Below are 19,749 nucleotides of genomic sequence, written 5' to 3' on the forward strand. Positions count from 1 at the left end.
TGCTGCTCCATCTGCAAAACACTTTTCAACCTATCTTAACCCAATATCTGTGCTGTGTCTGATATGGCATGTCTGTTGTTGTTGATGTCTGCTCAACTCTGTGTGGGGGTCCCAGAAAACAGCAATACTACCAAATATTACCAATACCTGTAGATGAAAATGACACTTCTTTTGACTAAAGTGGTCCTTACTGAATTACTGCTATTTTGTATACTTTTGAGTTATTAGTATCTCTGTTGAGGCAAATTTGTGTTTAAGGCGAAGATTTTAGTAAAGCCACTTTGATGCCCCACAAAGGTGCTCGCTTAGAACCGCCCACATTTCAAGCCCCCAAGGAAGTAAATATCTCATTTTTAAATATTAGAGAAATAGAGCAGAAAAAATAGAAGTGGGGCATTGTTGGATGGACACAAGAGTCACAGAATAGCTGCAGAAAGGTGTTGCCCAGGGCAGGAAATGAGCAATGGAAATAAGGCCAGCACACACAGTGGGGGCACAAGACCTGTTGTGCCCCTACAGTTCAGACTGACACTTAAGAGGATTAGTATTATGGTGCCGATGTGTGTCTATCTGTGTTTGGGTGTGTGTGTTTAATGGGGGAGGGGTTGTGGGTATGGTGGAGGGACTGGGCAAAATCATCTCAGTTGCACTGGCCCACATTTCCCCATCAACCTGCATATCCATCAAAAAAAGGCAGCCATCCATACATTAATACAGCCTGTACATGTCATCTGGATGAAGGCAAATCAACTGCTGCTTTGTTTGTGAAATTAGACTGCCATTGCAGTTTATCTTGACAATCTACTCCCACTCACACTCAGGTTTATTACTGCAGGATGTCTAGCCTCAATTTCAGCAATCTGATCAGCCATTTGCCCTTTACCGCTGAGACGCCAGGAGGATTAGAAGTACCTTTGTGGGTTCATGCTCTGATTTTGCATTCTTGAGTTTCTCTTCTCTTTTCCGATATTCCAAGCAGCTCCGACGAGCACAGAGAATCCAGTCATCTTATCCTCAAATGGCCAGAACTGACGTCATTCGCCCAGGAAACAAACAATTGTAGATGTTCTTGGCTAATTACTACAATTTGCACTTTAGGTCCACAGAAATGTCAGCATGAGAAAGAGAGAGAGCGAGCGAGAGAGAAAGAAACAAGAGTGATTGACAAATATGCACTGAGGAGGGATGATGGAGACCAAAGGAGACAGAGAGAGATGGTACTTGGCCTGCCTGCTGATAAAAGGCTACAGAGCAGAGGCACAAATTGCATACAGTCATGAGAGGATTTGTAATGAGAAGCAGTATGTGACCAAGCTGAACTCACACATAACCTGCACACACACACATGCTCATACACATATTCACACAAAACAGACACACACAGAAAGCCAGCAGAGATAGTTGACATTCCACATTCATGGCACGGGACTTGACCATCAGTGTACTGCATAAGCAAATACTTTTAACAGCATATTAATCTGATGGCCTTTCCCTTGTTGCCTTATAATATTTTCAACTTTATTGTTTCCTGTTTCCCAGCAGATAAACTCCTTAACGTAGAGGCAAACCTGGACCCCTCCCTAAGGTGGTTTCGCAGCGAAAACACAGACTGTGGAGATTAATTAGCCTACGGTTTAGTGCTTTCTGCACTAAAGTGCTGCTAATTAAAATGTGTGAGTGTGCGCTTTCAAATAGTTTGCCTGTGTGTTTGTGTGTGTGTATATGTCTTTATCTGTATTTGTCTGAATTTACATCTGGGACAAGACTGATATTACAGAGAAAAAAATTTAATGCCTTTCAACATCAAAAGTAAAACAGGGACAGATTGCCTGATAGGAGTAATTGATATTTTGTGGGTAATGTTTTTCCATCACCGGTTCTCAGGTGGGTGAGCACAAATTTCCCAGAGGGATTAGAGATTGTGTGTGTGTTGTTTGTGTGACTGAGCTGTGCAAGAGGAGGTCTGATAAGATGAAAAAGATGGGAAGGTTTGGCAATGATATTCAGTATCCACTGCTTGAGTTTTTAAATTGGAGTCCACAGACTGTGAGACATCAAGGAGGGCATCAATGGAGAATAAACCAGCTTTTATCCATGACTATGAAAAACAAATTTGGAGAGTTTATCAAGAAATTCATGGCCAGCTGATGTGGGCTGTGTTCTTCTCAATAGGTGGACTAAAAGTTAGACATGTAACTATTTGATAAATTGCCATGAAAGTCTCAACAGAATCCTAGAAGAGGAATGCCAGGAGGTCAAAACTTTCGATTATCCTGTGAAATAACCCAACAGCTACTTAGTGTTACTCCAATTGCATCCAAATGTCTTTAATTAGTGCCCCTTGGAGAAAATTGTAGACCTTTGATACACGATTCAGTTAATTTCTTTTAAGCTAGTACCATCATTATTAGCTTTACTCTTTTTTTTAATTTTTAATTTTTATTTTTCATTGGCAAAGGCCGCAGAAACAGACTAGAGGTTTCTGGCACAAATTCACCTAATTCCAGAGCAAAGAGCATAAAGTCTAATGGGGTCAGAGCTCCAGCAGCAGTTTACAGAACAACTTTATTTTTTTGACCAAAACATTTCTCTCAGAGATTGCAATATCATGACACAGATGGAAGACACAGAAGAGAAACTTAATTAATAAAAAGCAAGACATTTTATTAGGCTATTGAAGAAAACACAAAGTCCAAAAACAAGCCAAGTGAAACCCAAAGCAATCACAGGAGTACACAAGGTAAACACACTGGAAAGTACAACAGCTGAGCGACAAATATTAAATAGAAGGCAGGGCTATTGATACACAAAGGGAGGGTGGAAACAGAAGGGTATCGAGACACAGCTAAATTAAATCTATACAATGAGACCAGGAGGGAAATATAGCTAAAAGCAATGGACAAGAAACAACTATTAAAGTAAAACAGGAAATAATACAAAGATAACTCTGCAAAAAAGTCACATTAGGAAGCATCTATTCTTTTCTGCTTATCCAATCCAGGTTCACAGGGTGGAGGGTGGGGTATAAAACTTATGGATACTAACCAAGAGTTCAAGACAGAAAACCAGGCTCAGAACTGCTTGCAAAAATAAAAAAAAAAAGCTCTATATACTAAAGAATGGTCTAACCTCTTCTCATTAGCCAAAGATGCCATATCAACATGGTTAGTATAGTAAAAAAAATATGAAAATGAATGAATGAAAATGAGAAATACCATAGGCTATATCTCTCATGGCAGCTGTGATGAATTAATCTGTCAGAGAACCTTTTCCACTTTGCTGTCCAGTAATTGTTAGAGAAGGTGGTCAGGATCAGTCGCGATGAATAACAGTTTGTTTAGTGACCACCAGCTTCAAACCTGACCAATCTGCAGCCAGTCACAGAGCCAGCCTTCCTAATCAGCTTTATTTCGTTTGTTGGTATCACCAACTCCAATGGTGCTCCCTCAACAGACCACTGCACTCGCCACAGCTGACTGATCTCCATCATTTTTCACCACACACTTTGCCAAACACATAACCTCATGCACCTGCTCATTTGTATTAATCTTCCTGTTCAACCTGTGGTTGATGTTGGCATGCAGTTGGCATGCAGTTATGGTTACTTACTTCACCATGTCAGCATTCCCTCCCAGTAAAAACACAGGTCATGCTGGTGTCCATTTCAATCATTATCTCTCTGGTTTTATTTTCAGAAGCAGATGATTCCTCCAAGGCTACTCCATAATATCATCCCCTCGTTCTCTGTACTCCTTATCTATCCAACCATTGCAGAATAATCAGAGTAGGTGGCGTGACTGAGAATTGTACTGAGAGTCTGAGATGTACAAGGTGAACATGAATGGAGACAGCAGAGTCCCTTGTGGAGCTCCTGTACTGCACATCTCCAAATCAGACAGAGCACTGGCCCATCTCACATACTGTGGCCTTTCTGTCAGGTAGTCAGTAGTGCATGATGTTGGATGTTTTTACTGACATTTCCTGCAGTTTCTCTCTCAGTAGCTGCAGGTGAATCATGTTAAATGCACTTGGGAACTCAAAGAAGGTGATCACCTCACTTCTCCCGCTGTAACTATCTAAATGTGACTGAGCTCTCTGGAGCATCGACTCTCAGATTTGGTCTATATGGAAACTGCAGAGAGGCCAAGACAAAACATAAAAACATCTAGGTGGGCCAAGATTACCTTCATCACACTATATGCTGGCAAGCACTAATTACTCTTTGAGCACACACACCTTCAAATGTTCCAGACTCAGGATGTAAATGTTACTCAGGATGACAGACAGCTGGCTAGCACAGATACTACTGCAGTTTATCAGTTTATGCCTGCGTGTAGTGCAACAATGCAGGTGAACAGTTTATTTAAATAGTCTCTCGTCTGTTTGTGTCAGCTTGAGTGGGTCAATAAATCCCAACACAACCCCCCCACCCCCCCACCAGCCACTCCAGGTTGGAATTGTCATATTTGCTGCAGGGTGTTTCCCATTTACATAGTGACACATTAGGGAGATGCCCTTTAAGCTGTTCACTGTTTGGCCACCGAGCAGCTTGAGTGGAGCAGCTAGGGGTTTAGTGCATTAATAAAGGCCATGTCACTGTCAATCTCTAAGGATGGGGAGAGCAATATCTATTTAATTCTGTCAAATGGAGTAAGATCATTCACCTATCACTGCTACACTGCTTCAGTTTCACCTGAAAGAGATCAATATCTTCTTATAATTGCTTTATTTTCATAGTTTAGTCAGCCAGCTCATGTAGAAAATATAATCAGAGCATAAAAGTAATTTTGGGGCTGATTAAAATCTATAGTGAGGATCAGCAGAGATGCTTATGGTGAGCAAAAGCAGAGAATACATAACAAGAAAACACATTACAAAAGCTTGCACATGTTTTTCTTTAGGGCCTTAAGCTGTCACACCCTCTGACTCACATACTGCACAAGGGTACGCAGAATGTTTACTATAGAAAGTGGACTATGTCCCACATGCGAGTCGCACAATGAATGGAATTTACTTATAAGTGGATTTTAAAGTTTGCAGCATTTTTATGTCTAGTAGTTATGAAAGGGAAAATGTTAAAGGTGCCAGATGTAAAAAGAAAAAAAATGGGTGGGGTTTCTTGTTTTTCTTTAATTTCTGCGGCACATGGACATGGTGATGTCTTCCTTCTTCAGATGTTGTGCAGCAGCATAGAAATTATCCAACAACCAACCAGCATGATTTTCTGTTGTAGGAGTTACAGGATTTCAGCCTCTAGTCTTTAGTGTCATCTACTGGGGTAGGGTCCGTTGTAAGCGATGTAAAAAGCAGAATAAGAGCATAAGATCTAATTGGCTGGGTCTACTTTTACTCCTGCTCGCCAATGGTGCCTGTAACTGTTTGAGGTATTCTTCAGCACAAAAAATTTTCAAATGTAAGTGTATGATGACTGAATTAGATACGAGCATATGCTGTTGCATTATCATCATCAACAAATATATTTAAAAATCCAAGTAAACAACAGCTGTGTAAACAACAATCAGTGCTAAAAGAAACTGGGACAAAATGTGAAAAAAATCAAGCGACAGTGAAGTCCAGATTTAATTGAGCCCATATGTGACGAAAATACAAATACTAAACACAAATACTTTGACTTGTCAAGAAGAACACTCTTGCTCCAGTTTCCTCTCAACTTGTTATCCACACACAGTGAAGGAATATAGCCAGAAAATAATGAAACCAGATTGAAATAAAAGACCAGTCATTATTTTCTCAAATGTTTTAAACTGTTAAACTTTAAGCTGTTGCTTAACAAACAGTTTTACATAATCCACCTTTAGTCTTATTGGCCTTCAATCTAATGCACTACAAAGCTGCTTAGTAGTTTAGAGACACTGGTAGGGCTATTTTGTTTTTCCACTTCCACAGGTAGATAAAATGAAAATGTCTGATCAATAGTGTAATCAGCTCACTATATTTCTGCCATGAAGCTTGTCAATAAATTATGTTGGAAAAAGAACAGCAATATTAAGGCATAGCAGAAAGTTGGAAATAAAACTTTTGTCCTTGTTGTTGCCCTCTTCAGTAGTAAGTGCTAATTAATTTTGATATTTAATATGCAAGAAAAATGGCATTGCATTCAGCAGTCCTTATGATGATATTGTCTAAGTTTAAATTTAAATTTTATTATCTTCAAGGTTAAAACAGTCTTTCATATACAGCCACAAAAAAAAAGGCACACCCCCCCCCCCCCCCCCCCCCGCCCCCAGAGAGAGACAGATATAATTAAGATAGATAAGGCAGCTGCTGAACCCTGCAGCACATAGTCACATAGCTAAATACAAGTATTGTCAACCAATCAAATATAATCTTCAATGATATTTAAACTAGGGATGAAGTGGTTGTGGCTTTTGTTGTGGAAGATGTGTGTGGTGAAATTATGCTGACGTTAACAAAAGTGCAGATGATGTGATTTAAAACCAATTTAACCGCATATCTTGTGATTTGAACACACAATTATTATTGCTGTTATTCCACCAACATTGATATGTAATAGAAACATGAGCCACGCATAGCAGATGTAACCATTCAGAGCACATTTCTGCAATTTAACAATGGAGAAAACATAACACACAGCATTTAAAAAAATACTGATGGCGTTTGAGGGAATTTTTTACTGAGGTACAGAAAAAAACCAGTCACTTGCAAAATTTGGATTTAAACACTTCTGAAGTTATTCTTTTTTCAATACTATACCTTTGTGGGCCCCATACACACACTCATGCAGACCTCACACATCAACCCTGAATCAACTAATCCAATCCTTGCAGGCCTGGATTGGTGCGAATGCTGCCACTCATTGGTCGCTGAGCATCCATGAAGAGGAGGCGCCCTTATCTGTCCCACCATGCTGTGTATATCACAGGAAGAAGAGGAGGGAGCTTACTTCAATGGAAATGCAATGTCCTCAGCCTGGTTGGTGTGAGGCCTTCCATCCTGTTTGGTCCTGAGTGTAACTGTAGAGTCTGTCACTGAGGATAACTCCTTTGTTAGCATTGTTAGCCAACTTAGCGGCAAGACAGCGGTGTGCTGGCCAGTCTGCACTAGCCCACCTTTGCTAATGTCCACTCTCTTGGCCATGGATACTGGACGGATTATAATCCCTCATGAATGTCCCAGTTGATGCCATCTGTCCAGATGCTAATATAGACAAACAGAAAGCAAAAGAAAAATACATTAGTCCATAGAGATAATGAATTCATCTGTAAGAAATAAAGTTGAGTTTTGTGTCCATAGGTCTTCACGCTACAATGTCTCTGCATATGAAAATAAGCTATCCCAGCGCTAGGAAAACGAGGCTGTGATTATTTATTGTCTCTGGAAAAAAGTGTCTCAATCACTCAGTAGGGGTGAGTACGGCGTAATAAAACCCTTGTCCACTCATGTATCACAGAACAGAACTAATCTCAGGCCGAAATCCGTCCTCCTGCTCATATGAGCTTTCAGGCTGGTTTGGACAATTAAACACACATTAGCGAGTCAGTGAGGTGTTTTGTCACCTCTCACCGCGGTTGGATTTCTCTTCCTATACATGTGCCCTGCAGGTGTTTCAGACTATTTATCAGCAGCAGCAGCACAGAACAACAATGTTGATTGTAAATGATAGCTATTATGGGAACAGCAAACAGATTGAGAGACACACAACGATTATTCAAAGTGTGTTCTCTGACAACCTGACAGAAGGAATTTTAATATGGTTGCGGCACAATGTGAATCTGACCCTTATCCCCGAATGAGTTTCCACAGAGACGCTGACGTCATGTAACTGTTCCGGTGGTGATGCTTCAGAATGCTAATGGGCTCACTGGTGTCCAATATATGTTGTCAGTTACCTGGCAGAGGTGAGTCACTCAGAGCACAAACAAAAAGTGCAGCTTGTTGAGAGGAAACAGAAGAAGAAGAGGAAGGAGAAAAAAACCAAGTGAGCGAGAGAGAAAATGTGGACATGCTTGGTTTATTGGTACGGAAAAAGTCACCGATCCATTCCTAATCAGACCTATGTAGCCCTAAGCACACACTCCAATATGACGCAAAGGCTGGAGTGTGTTTAGACGGCTGCCCACCTCCTCTCTCTTCATCCTGCTTTGTCTGCCTCTGCATTATAAAAGGTCACTTCTGTCTGGCCCACTACTCAGGACATTTTTTGCCATAATTGTCAGGACCAAAACTCCTCACGCTTAGAAAAAACCCTTACTTTAAGCTGCGATGCATCTGTCTTAGATGAGTTTTCTCAGATGAGTTTTGGTAATTTGGTGTTCTCTGTGTATTTGTGGATTTATACGTGTGTGTGTCTTTCTCTCTATAGATCTGTATGCAGTAAACACAAACATGCTTATGTAGAACATGTCTACAACTCAATTTCCACTGAAGACTCAACTTGTTGAGAGGAAACAGAAGAAGAAGAGGGACTGTAAAATGTAATGAAATCTAAAATGTCGCAGTTTCAAATCATTTAAGCCGTATTCTTCATTTGACAAAATATTACATATTGAAAATTTGAAACTGTAAAATTATTACTTTTTCAAAATATGCTCATCTGTGGTGACAGCAATATGTTTCAGAAGAGTTCAGACAAGAGAACAAAAGGCAGAACGAATTTCTATAAAGCTAGAAAAGAAATCCCCATAGCTATTAAAGTTTATTGATAACAGGTCAATAACCATGAGAGAGGCTTAATTTTTCAGAATTAAAGATAAGGAATGGTTCAACATTCTGTAAGAAACCGCATTGGGAAATTGTTAAAGAATGCCCTTTTCATTGTCAAACTGCAGAATGTAGGGATTTCATCATCTATGTTACATAATATCAGTAAAAGAACCCAGAGAAATCTTTATTCTATGTAAAGGACAAGGCTTTAACACCAATACTGTATTGAAATGGGGATGGCACTGTAGTGGAAATCACTGAATGGGCTCCAGAACACTTGTGAAAACCAGTGTCAGTGACAACAGTTTGTTGCCGCAATCACAAATCCAATTTAAAACTCAGCACTCCAAAAGAAAAAAAAAACATAAGCAGAATACATAAATGTTGCTGTACTCGTGGAGGCACAGCAGAACACTGTTCTCTGGGTAATCAATATTTGAAATTCCTTTTGAAAAAACATAAATATAGTATCATCCAGCTGAAGAGCAGAGGGAAAGTGTAATCATTAATGCACGTGGCATGAGTACAATGCTTGGGCTTAACACTCACTGGACACTTTGATATTTGAGTTACTCTTTGGCTCGAAGCTGTCGGGCCATTCTGATCTAAGCTCTGAAGTCAATAACTCATTTTTGTCCAAAGAACTGTCGCTCACTAGATCCATTATCCATTGATTCATTACCTACTGCTTATCCGTAATTGGGTCATCATGGCAGCAGGTTAAGCAGGGTATTCCAGATGTCTTTCTTCTCTAGCCATACCTTCCAGTTCATCCTGGAGGAATTCCAAGGCTGGACAAGATATAAAATTTCTTGACCAGGTTCTTGCTCTACCCTATCATCTCTTCCCAGTGGGGAGTACCTTGAAACACCTTTCTCCTAACAAGATACCACCTCCATTGGTCCTTCTGATATGCAGGAGTACCATATATGTCTTTGTTTTTTATCCCGAGTTAGGGTTAGAACACAAGTTTCCTACAAAGATTAGGATAATGGCATGAATTCATTCTCTGTAAAACCTAGAGATGGTTGTGTGTGTAAATTACATCAACCATGCCATGTTTAAAGTTTGTTAAATCACATCCCCCCCCCCCCCCCCATGTTTAGTTTGAACTTCAGCAGGCCATCTGGACCATGTCTACATGCCTAAAAGCTTTGGGTTGCTGCCATGTAATTGGCTGATTAGATATTTGTGTTAATGAGCAGTTGAATGGGTGAATCTGAAAAATTGGTCAAATTAGTGTATATGCATGGTCATCCATCCATCCATCCGTCCATCCATCCGTCCGTCCATCCATCCATCCATCCATCCATTTCAGGGAAAAGACAATGCCAAACCATTTTCTATGCATGTTCTACCAGCATTGCTCTGTAATAAAAGAGTCTGTGAGATAAACATTTTAAGGTATAACCAAAAAAAGACAAAGCAGGCACTCAGCTGTTGAGCTTCTGAAATGTTATAAAAAAAAATCAACATATGATTTTGTTTTGTAACATTGTCTATTACAAATATTAATTTAAAATGAGTTTTAAATAATTAACACAAAGCCCTAGCTTTTTGGGGTAAAGGGGCTGTAAATTTGCACTGGCTTTGCGAACACAGCTGTCTATTATTCTGCAAGCACGTGTAGTTCATAAGAAGGTTGTGGGTGGGGGGGCTATGCTGGCTGTAGTCCAGACCCAGATGAGCAGTAGTGGCCAGTTTTGGATGGCATATGACCAATTTGGCAGCAATTGCTGTCAGACTCGGAGGCCAGACTGAGTAACAGACTGGCAACTTTGTTATGTGAAGCGCTTCTGCAGAGCTTGTTGTATGTTGCCTCTGCAGTTACTAAATGGCAGCTGTATAAAAGCTATCTGGCTCTGACTTGCAATTGGTAATTCAGAAGAGTGAAGCGAAGAAGAGGCTGCCACCTCAAGACCATGACCACAAATCTATGCATGTTATTTATGTGTGTTATCATGCACTTACATGCATAAAGAGAACAATAGTATATTCTCTGAGTTCTGCTCCATATTGTCACGGACAACAATTGCATCCATCAGCCTGTGTCCTTCTGATAAGATAATGACTATAGACCTTGTTAATTTAAAAAAAAAGATACTGCTGAGAAACAATCTACTAATAAACCAATTCTAATTAGCATGTTTCCCGTCCATCTGAATGCCCATACGTTTGCAGCTGATTTTCATAAACTGGGAGGGTATTTCTGTTTGCATGTGTGAATGTGTTTAAACATGCTTATTTACTGTGTGATTTGGTCTCTTTGCTTTGCATCGCATGTGTGCATCTATGCCTGTGTGCATGTGTTGATCCATGTTTATTTATGCTTCGTGGCAATGCATACATTTCTTGCTGGGCAAAGAGGAGCAGATGAGCAAACAGCCAATGAAGGAGGGTTGGCCTGGAGGCTTTGTACGCCTGTGTGTGCATATTTCTGTTTGTTTGTGTGTGTGTGTGTGTGTGTGTGTGTGTGTGTGTGTGTGTGTGTGTGAGTGAGAGAGTGAGAAAGTGTGAGGTAATAACTAAAGTTTATTTTATGTCCTGTTTTGGTCCACCTTCAGTTTGCTTTGTGTACTTGGGTGGACATAACTCCTTTGGATGGCTGGATTGTGTCAGCAGGATGTGTAGCCTCCCTCCTGCACGACACATAAATCACTGTCTCCCCTGCTGACTGACTTTACACCACACAAACCCATCACCGAAAACAACTCTGGCCACAGTAAAGAAATACCCAACAAAGTATTTCTTCACCCGAACTATTAGACACTTTGCTACCCCCCGAATATTCACAAAATCTATATATAGTGTTGTTTTTCAATAAGCAAAACTAAGAAGAAAACCACCGTCCTCTTTACTACCCTTTAAAATATATATATTTATATACAGAGATGTATTTCTGTTCTTAGTTCATATTTCATCTGAAAACTTCTGACAACGACAGAGGAGAAAAAAATCAAAGCGGTAGGATCTTTGTCCATTCACATTCCTATAAGACACAAGCTGCTGCGTGTGGCTTGTCCAATAAAAATTTCAGACCAGTCAGAAACCAGCCAAGACAGTTATGAGGAAGCATCCAGGACCAGAAAGTCATTCTGGCTTAGAAATGAGTCGCACGCCCCTCAGGCAGGCTTGGAGCCAGGGTCAGACTCTGGCACACTGGTGGAAAGTTATCTCAACAGAGTCAGAAGAGCACATTGAATGCCCAGAGCTGGCCACTGTAGCCATGCAAGCGTAAATGCATCTCACACTGGGGAAATTTCCCACGGCAAAAACAAGTGCACAAGTATTAGGTTTGTTGACTTGACTATGACGATGTGTGATTTCGTCAGAGGTGCTGTTTTCAGCTGCTTGCCTGAAAGAAATACTTATGATCCCCCCCCCCCCCCCCCCTCACCAAGTTTGTCTTTTATTTCCCTGGCTGCACTGCCATTTCCCATTTTCCACATGGAGACATTTCATCGTGCATGGCTTTCTTGTACAGACTGCTACTTTCATTTAAATACCACTTAAATCCACAAAAATGTACTGCAGGCATCTTAATTATTATTACATTATACCCACTAGGGAAGAAATTGATATGTACATTTTTGATTTTAACGAGCACCTGTAACATAATGTTTTAGAAATCCAATATTTGCCACCAGGCTGAAAAGAACAACAAGAAAATGCATTTTAGTTAATACACTTCATGTTGATAAATGGTGCTTATCTTTCGCTTTCTGACGCACAGCATATGCTAAGACCTGTAGTCCGACAGGGTATGGGGAAGATTAATTTTAGACAAGTAATGATCGTGAATGTGGTTAAACAAGCAGAATAACAAAAAACAGCTAGTCTTTCAGATGCTTTTCAGGGTACTGTTTCCAAGTACAGTTGTGGCTGTGATTAAAATAGCACTACATTGGCTATTAGTGTCACAGTATGTACGCCAGACAACAAATGGCAGTAAAAAAAGAGCTCCCTTACCTCAGAACAGAAAGTGCTTGCCAAGGAAAATGGAAGTATTTAAAAATGGATTGCCTGTTTAAACACCATGTAAAATTAAGCAGATTATAGATGTATACATCCAGCACTTGCCTTCACAAAGGTTCTCTCTATTTTTCTCTGTCAAACTCCCATCCTCTCAACCTCTCTTTTTTCCTGTCACCTATTCGGCTATAATTCAGTCTCTATCTCGCTAACACTAATTACTTTTTTGCTAAGACAATGACATAGGCCCATTCTCAATTGCCAGTTATGAGGAGAGATGTTTTCCCCATGCCATTCCCAGGAAATTAGCCTGTTTGTGATTTAATTTCAGATTTTCAGACGTAATTACTTGTGTAAGTGTTTGTGTGCGTGTCTTGCAGGGTGTAAATGTTTATAAGTGCCGTGATGTGTTCTCCAGCACATGTGCACAAATCATTTGTGTGGGTAATGAAAATTAAGTAGTTTGACTATAAAGTAGCACATATGTGGGCACCAGTAATGATGGGACTAGTAATGATAGCTTGACTCAGGTCTGTCTCCTAGAAACGAGCAACGAGGGCTTTTGTGATTCAAAAATAAATGTCTGTTATTTGCAGAACTATATATTTTCTAAAGCTGGGTAGAAGTGGAAAAAAGAAAGCCCAGCCTGGCAATCAAATTTGGAGAATGAGACTCATTGCAGGAATGGACATATTCATTGTAGAACCCTTGAGATAAATTCATAATAAATAAGTAAATAGTTGTTTGGTCATCTCTCGTGTGTCACCGCTTTGACTTAACCCATGTCACCAGATGGGAATGTTACATTTCACAATTGATGAAGATTTAAGGAGATGAGACCAAAAAGTTGCATACGTCAGTCCAGACACATACTGTAAATATTCTTATCCACTTTGTGGGTAATGTGGCTGTGTGAAAAACTAGTTTATAGTTCTAGGCTGTACTATTGTAATTTGTTGTTATGAGGCTACTCTAAAAGCGCTCTAAAAAGTCTTGACTTGAGCCATAACGCCACATCAAGAAAAGTAATTACATTACATTTTTAATCATTATTTTTCATCTCTGGCTCTCATTCACAGTGATTCTTTTACCCGGTCTTCCCCCCATCATCCCCAGCCAGTGGCGACAGATAGCTGCCCCTCCCTAAGTCTGGTCCTGCCAGATGTTTTTTCCAGTTAAAATGGAGTTCTTTTTTATCTCACCAATACCAGTGGCTTTTGGCTTCATTTTGTATTATTGTAGTGCGTTTACCTTGCAATATGAAGAATTGTGTGGTGTCTGTTGTTGTGAAGTGGTGCAATAAAAATAAAAATAAACTGAATTAAACCCCATCTATTATGTCAAAACAATGAACTCACAACTTTTGGAAACTAAAAAAAGATGCGGGTGGGCTTCTGGTGAGTAGGGCAGATGGGGAAAGCTTGTTAGGGTGAGGCATTGTGTCAAATGTCCTCCCTTACTCTGGATTTTACACCTCCTTTGTTTCTGAGTCGTAGCTAGAGGCCAAATCTCTCTACCACCTACGATCATCGACATGAACGTTGTGTTCTGTTCAACACGTTCATATGTGCTCCCTACACAACTTACATTCCAAGGTGAAATTGCAAATGTGCACCTGCAAGTGGTCAGAGTTGGGCTTCCAGGGTTGGAGAGTTGGGAAATAGAGGGCAAGGAGACAACCTTGAAGTCATGTTTTAAATTTACCCTTTGACAATGGCTGTATATGAAAACAACTGTATGTATAAAGAATTACTTAATACACCTTTAAAATCCTGTTTTTGCCAACCTTGAACTATTCAGTATTCTTACTGCACACTTGTTTAATGGTGTTATTACACCTGTAGGTTATTTCCTGTGGTCTGAAACAGTTAATGACTTGGTAAACTTGCAGCTTTTTCTCGTGGTTTGTTTTCTTTTCACACAGACAAAACTCCAAATGAACTCAACAAAACAAGGGAGCCAAAATGCATCACTACAAACCACATAAGTACAAGAAGAAGGTGCGGTGTTTGGCACAAGCAGATAACATGGAGAATTTACTCATAACATTCATATTTATAGTTTATGTAATCTGCATTTATCTTGTACTCTACTGTATACCAGAATGCAAAGCACGCCTGGCTATGGGAAAGTGTTGAGCTCAGACTTAACTCTGTTTAGCAGCATAAACCTAATAGGTGGGGTTAGATCAAGATCACATTCTTACTAAACAAACTAACTGAATTGCTCTAGAGTTTGTTGGAAACCATATGTGGTTGTTTTGTTCTGTAGCCGAGTGCCTGCAAATTCATTGAGAGAGGAGAAAAAAACAATGATTTTGATTTTAGTATCAAGTTACTTTTTAGGATTAGAAATGATAGCTATGTCATATAAAATGTTCATCAGGTACAGTGGGGGTAAGATGACTGACTTGGTTAAGAGCAGATAGCGGCTGAGGTTAATAAAAAGCCAAGTGTTAATTACAGGTCTGAGACATGATGCATATTCCAATATCCTGCACAAATGTCAGAGTACTGACATTTGTATTCTCTGGTATTCTCACCGAACAAGGCACTCAAAGTAAATCAAGTTCTGCAATTGTCCAATATATTTACCTATTTATTTAGTTTTTAGACTGAAAATTTGTGTTTAGGACATAAATATGGATTAAAATAGTAGTTAAAAAGTTAAGATATACATTTTTGCTTGATTTTATAGTGCCTTTAATTACTGATTCAATGGTTATGTCACTGCACTGTATGTGTAATATCGTAGGGCATTACTTCAAGATGCCACTAGGTGGCGCATAGCGCTCAGGAGGAACGTAAACCTTTATTGAGGCAAGCGTTAACAAAATAAAATCAGTTAAATCCAAGGTCATGAAATGTGCCTCTTTCTGTTATTAATAGGTTAATAGTCCTCAAAATGACGTGTACGTAAAATATTAGAAATTATAAGACTGTTGTGAAGCAGTTAAACTTAAGTTTAAATATAAAATAAAATGTTATGAGATTGTAACTGCTAGTATTAAGTGCAAGGTCATGCTAACAGACTTGTCACTAGCGGGTAAAGTGAGCTTAAAGTAAAATATCCAAGCTGATGAAGCACAAATGGTCTTTGTGACAGTAAGCTAAATGGGCTTATTGACATATGTTGTGTTATTGAAATAAGGTGAAGGTGATGCAAATGCAGTAATTAATGTAATTTAATGTAATTAAATGAATTTACTACGGACTTGCTATGCGTTATATTGTGCAATTCAAGTACCACTGAAGAAGAAAAACGGTCATGGACATATGATTTACTTTGTTGTGTTCCAGTTGCCATGTAATTATACTTGCTAGGTTATTCATGCAATTCCTGACAATGTATCAACATCTGTGACAACATACTTTACAAAAGGTTGTTAATTATATCACGATGGCCATGTAGCAGGCAGGTCAGGTTCCAAACCAGGACACCAAAGTACAAAGTAAAACTCAAAACAGATTTATTGCTAAATGAAAGAAAGCAAAAAATACAAAATAATCCTGATGGCGCAGAAATAAGGAACTAATGAACTAATGACAAAACAGAACACAGTGCACAAGGGATGAGAGGCTATCAAAGTAAAACAATGAAGTGACTTACACTGAGACCTGGACTAAGACATGACACAAGCTCGACACAAAGACAGAAGATAAGAAAACATGGAGACAAGACTGAATAAACAGAATAGGGATAAACAACTTCCTGTTAACTTAATACACATATAACTGGAACATAACCATAACAAAAAGCCAGAATGTCAGTCATACAGAATATAGAACTATAATACAAAGATAATAAAAACAACCCCCAACCCCCTCCAAACATTCCCAAAACCTATGAATACGTGGCAGGTATTCATGGGAATTCATTTATGAGTTTGTGTTTCCTTGTTTAAAGCTGTTTTTTAGTTCATTTAAATCAACCTTGGGTTTGTTTTGTATTCTCAATGTGGAAAGGCTTTATAGATGTGCAAAGGTCTGTATGGGCTAGCAACTAGGCTTGAAATAAACATAAATTCGTCGTTTGTTTTTTTTACACAGCACCTTTTTCCTGTACAGAGATGGGCAGTAACACTGTAATCCGATTACTTTTTTCAAGTAACGAGTAAAGTAAGGGATTACTATTGCAAAAAAGGTAATTAGATTACTGTTACTTTCCCGTAAGCACGTTGCGTTTTGCAAGAGTGTCTCATGACAAGCGAGTGCAACGTTCGTGGCAACAGCTGTGTGCAGATCAACAATGGATATCGAGTGCAGGAGAGAGTACGAGCATGCAGTGTTTAAAGCGTGGAAGTACTGACCTTACTTTGAGTTTGATTCCGTAAAAAGTGACAAAAACATTAGCGTCCGCTGTTCACTACGTGGGAAGAAAACTTCTTTTTACAGCAAAAAAACCCCTCAACTTCCGCGCAAGCACCGAGTACGCTACCAGGGAATGGGAAATTCACAGACAAACTCGTGGATTCTTCCAATGACCGCTGCGGCGGACCTGCATTAGGGCAAACCTCCACCTGCTATACAGTTGAAAATAGAGGATACAGGACCTGGAATGTGCAGAAAATATTTGGTGTATAACCAAAGAGAAAAAAAAACACACATACTCATAAATCCTATGTGCCATTCATAGAATCTACACTAGTTATTTACAGGGATAAGTGGCAGACATGGTGCTGAAATTCTGTTTCCCTGACGCAGGGGTGTCTTTCTGCCATCTGCTCTTGGGATCAACAACACACACACACACACACACACACACACACACACACACACACACACACACACACACACACACACACACACACACACAACCAAAAACACACAACTTCAAACACCACACACCTTTACAATCACAATTTAGAGACAGTTAGAAGAATGACAAAGCAGGAACGATACAAGTGAGCCTTGAGCTCAACATCAATATCTCCTATTGATTTCCCTTTTGTCCTGACACAGAAAAATGAACAATTTTACAACAATAGACTGCACTATTCAGTTTTCTGTTCCCTCCCCTGCTCTTATCTCTCTTCATTTTCCTTTTCAGCCTTTTATTGCAGAGGCTGGAAATAATGACATAATAGCTGTAGGTTTTCGTTGCAAGCAGCAGATGAGGATCACCCACAGTCAGAGATGGGAGATTGTTATTTCCTCTTGGTAACCTCATCTTTCTGGTTTCTGGCCACCCAGATTCAGGGTCATTCACGGTCAAGGAGAAAAGTGCTAGAGCGGTGAACTGTAGAGGGCAAAGGACACAGTAAATTATTCTGCCCTGTTGATCACTTCTTTATGGTTAAAGTTCAGATGTGAAATATTATAGGCCTATAAAATGTATTTTTATATTCGTTATCAAAAGATAAATGACAGGGACTACAAGCATGTGCACATGGCTCCTCTTGAAAGACCCACTGAGTATGGAGTTGCTGGAGTTGTGTGCTTTCTAAGACCTCTTGAGTTACACAACTGTCCTTTGGCACTTTTGCTGCACATCACTACGCTCATTTTCTCATTTTCTTGATAAATGAGACCAACCGCTAGCTTTGCAGTGATCTCATAACGCTTGATTTACGTCTAACAATGCTTCAAAGGCTGGAGTGAAATATATGGGTGACAGCAACACTCATACTCTGTCCAGGCAGCTCTGTTGGCCTGCATCTACACACTCAAAAGACCCAAGAACAGAAAGCAGACCCTCTGGACTCCTGGTTGGGTGACTGTTAAGTTGGCACTGGTGGGTGTGTTATTGGTATTCTGATAGCAAAGAGGCAGAACACTGACTGGCCACCCCTGGAGAGATTGAGGAAAAAAAAAATCAAATTAGTTCAAAAACAAAAAGGCATCCGCTGAAAAGCAGCTACATCCATGGTGACTGGCAGACTGACAAAACCACTCCCAGTGGCCCTCCTGAGAGGAAGAGAAGGGCCTCCTCTCCCCATGTGGTCACAGCACAAATAAGCCAGAATCAAGGACTTCAAAGGAGCCAGGGACAAACACCACACACAGGGTCTGTCTGAGACATCTCCGGTCATGTGACTCCAGGCCAGGTGCACTCTGACTGGGTACTTGGCAAACCAGCATGATCGCTGGCCCTGTCAGTATTGATCCTCAGCCAATCAGAGGATCTCCCTTCTTCGAGGTGACCATTCTGGGGGCTTAGGCCACCTCCCAGATTGGCTGAGCACCTGCTGCTCTCCAATATGCCCACCCGCTCCCCACAGGGACACAACAGGCCTCTCATTCACGCTACTTCAAGCCCCCTCCCCGTCCATCTCCCCCTGCCAGGTGGGACCAAACACATGCCCGCTGTCTCATAAACACGAAGACTTGCCAGCGTTGCCCAGCTAGCTGCAAGGAGTCCTGAGAGAAATCCAACTATCACACAAACCTGTTTTGGAGCCAAACAGTTCAGGGAGGAACAAGACAGCCAATAAGCAGAACAAATCCTACAGAACTTTAAAACAGAGCAGCACAAAAGCAGCTGACAGGCAAGAAGCACACACAGACACACACACGCTTTCAACATTTATCAGAAAAGAAAAAAAAAGAAACAAAAGCACAGAAAGAAAAAATGGTAACTGTTGTCTACAAAGCAGAGGCTGATAATAAAAGATTTTCAGCATGAATAAACACGATACAGCAAGTCTGTTCACTGTGCTTATAGGAGAGAAATGAAAGGGAAGCCAAATAAGAAATTGCCTTCCCCCTCAGTTTGTTCATTTCCTGCAAAGAGTCAGTGATGACCAATATGTCTGACCATCAAACTACAGCGGCTTCCTGGAAATAGCCATGTGATGTAGGTAGGAGTGGCGTTATGAGCTGCATCGGAGCTCCAGGCCAGCTGATGGAGCCAGACGAGCTGTCCATTAATGACAGACACACAGGTGAAATCAAGCCCATCACTCAATCCCCCTTCACACCTCCGCATCCCTCACTCCTCCCCTTACATCTAAATAAGCACACTCCTGCTCTTCTTTATCCGTCTGTATCACTCTCTCTGCCTCCTCAGACGTCGCTCTATTAACCCGTCCCTCTCAGCAGAGGAGTCGTGGCAATCTCAGCTGGGCAAAACCAATTCAACAGACAGTGTAAT

The sequence above is a fragment of the Astatotilapia calliptera genome, chromosome 4, assembly GCF_964374335.1.
Source record: "Astatotilapia calliptera chromosome 4, fAstCal68.1, whole genome shotgun sequence".
Classification (NCBI taxonomy): Eukaryota; Metazoa; Chordata; class Actinopteri; order Cichliformes; family Cichlidae; genus Astatotilapia; species Astatotilapia calliptera.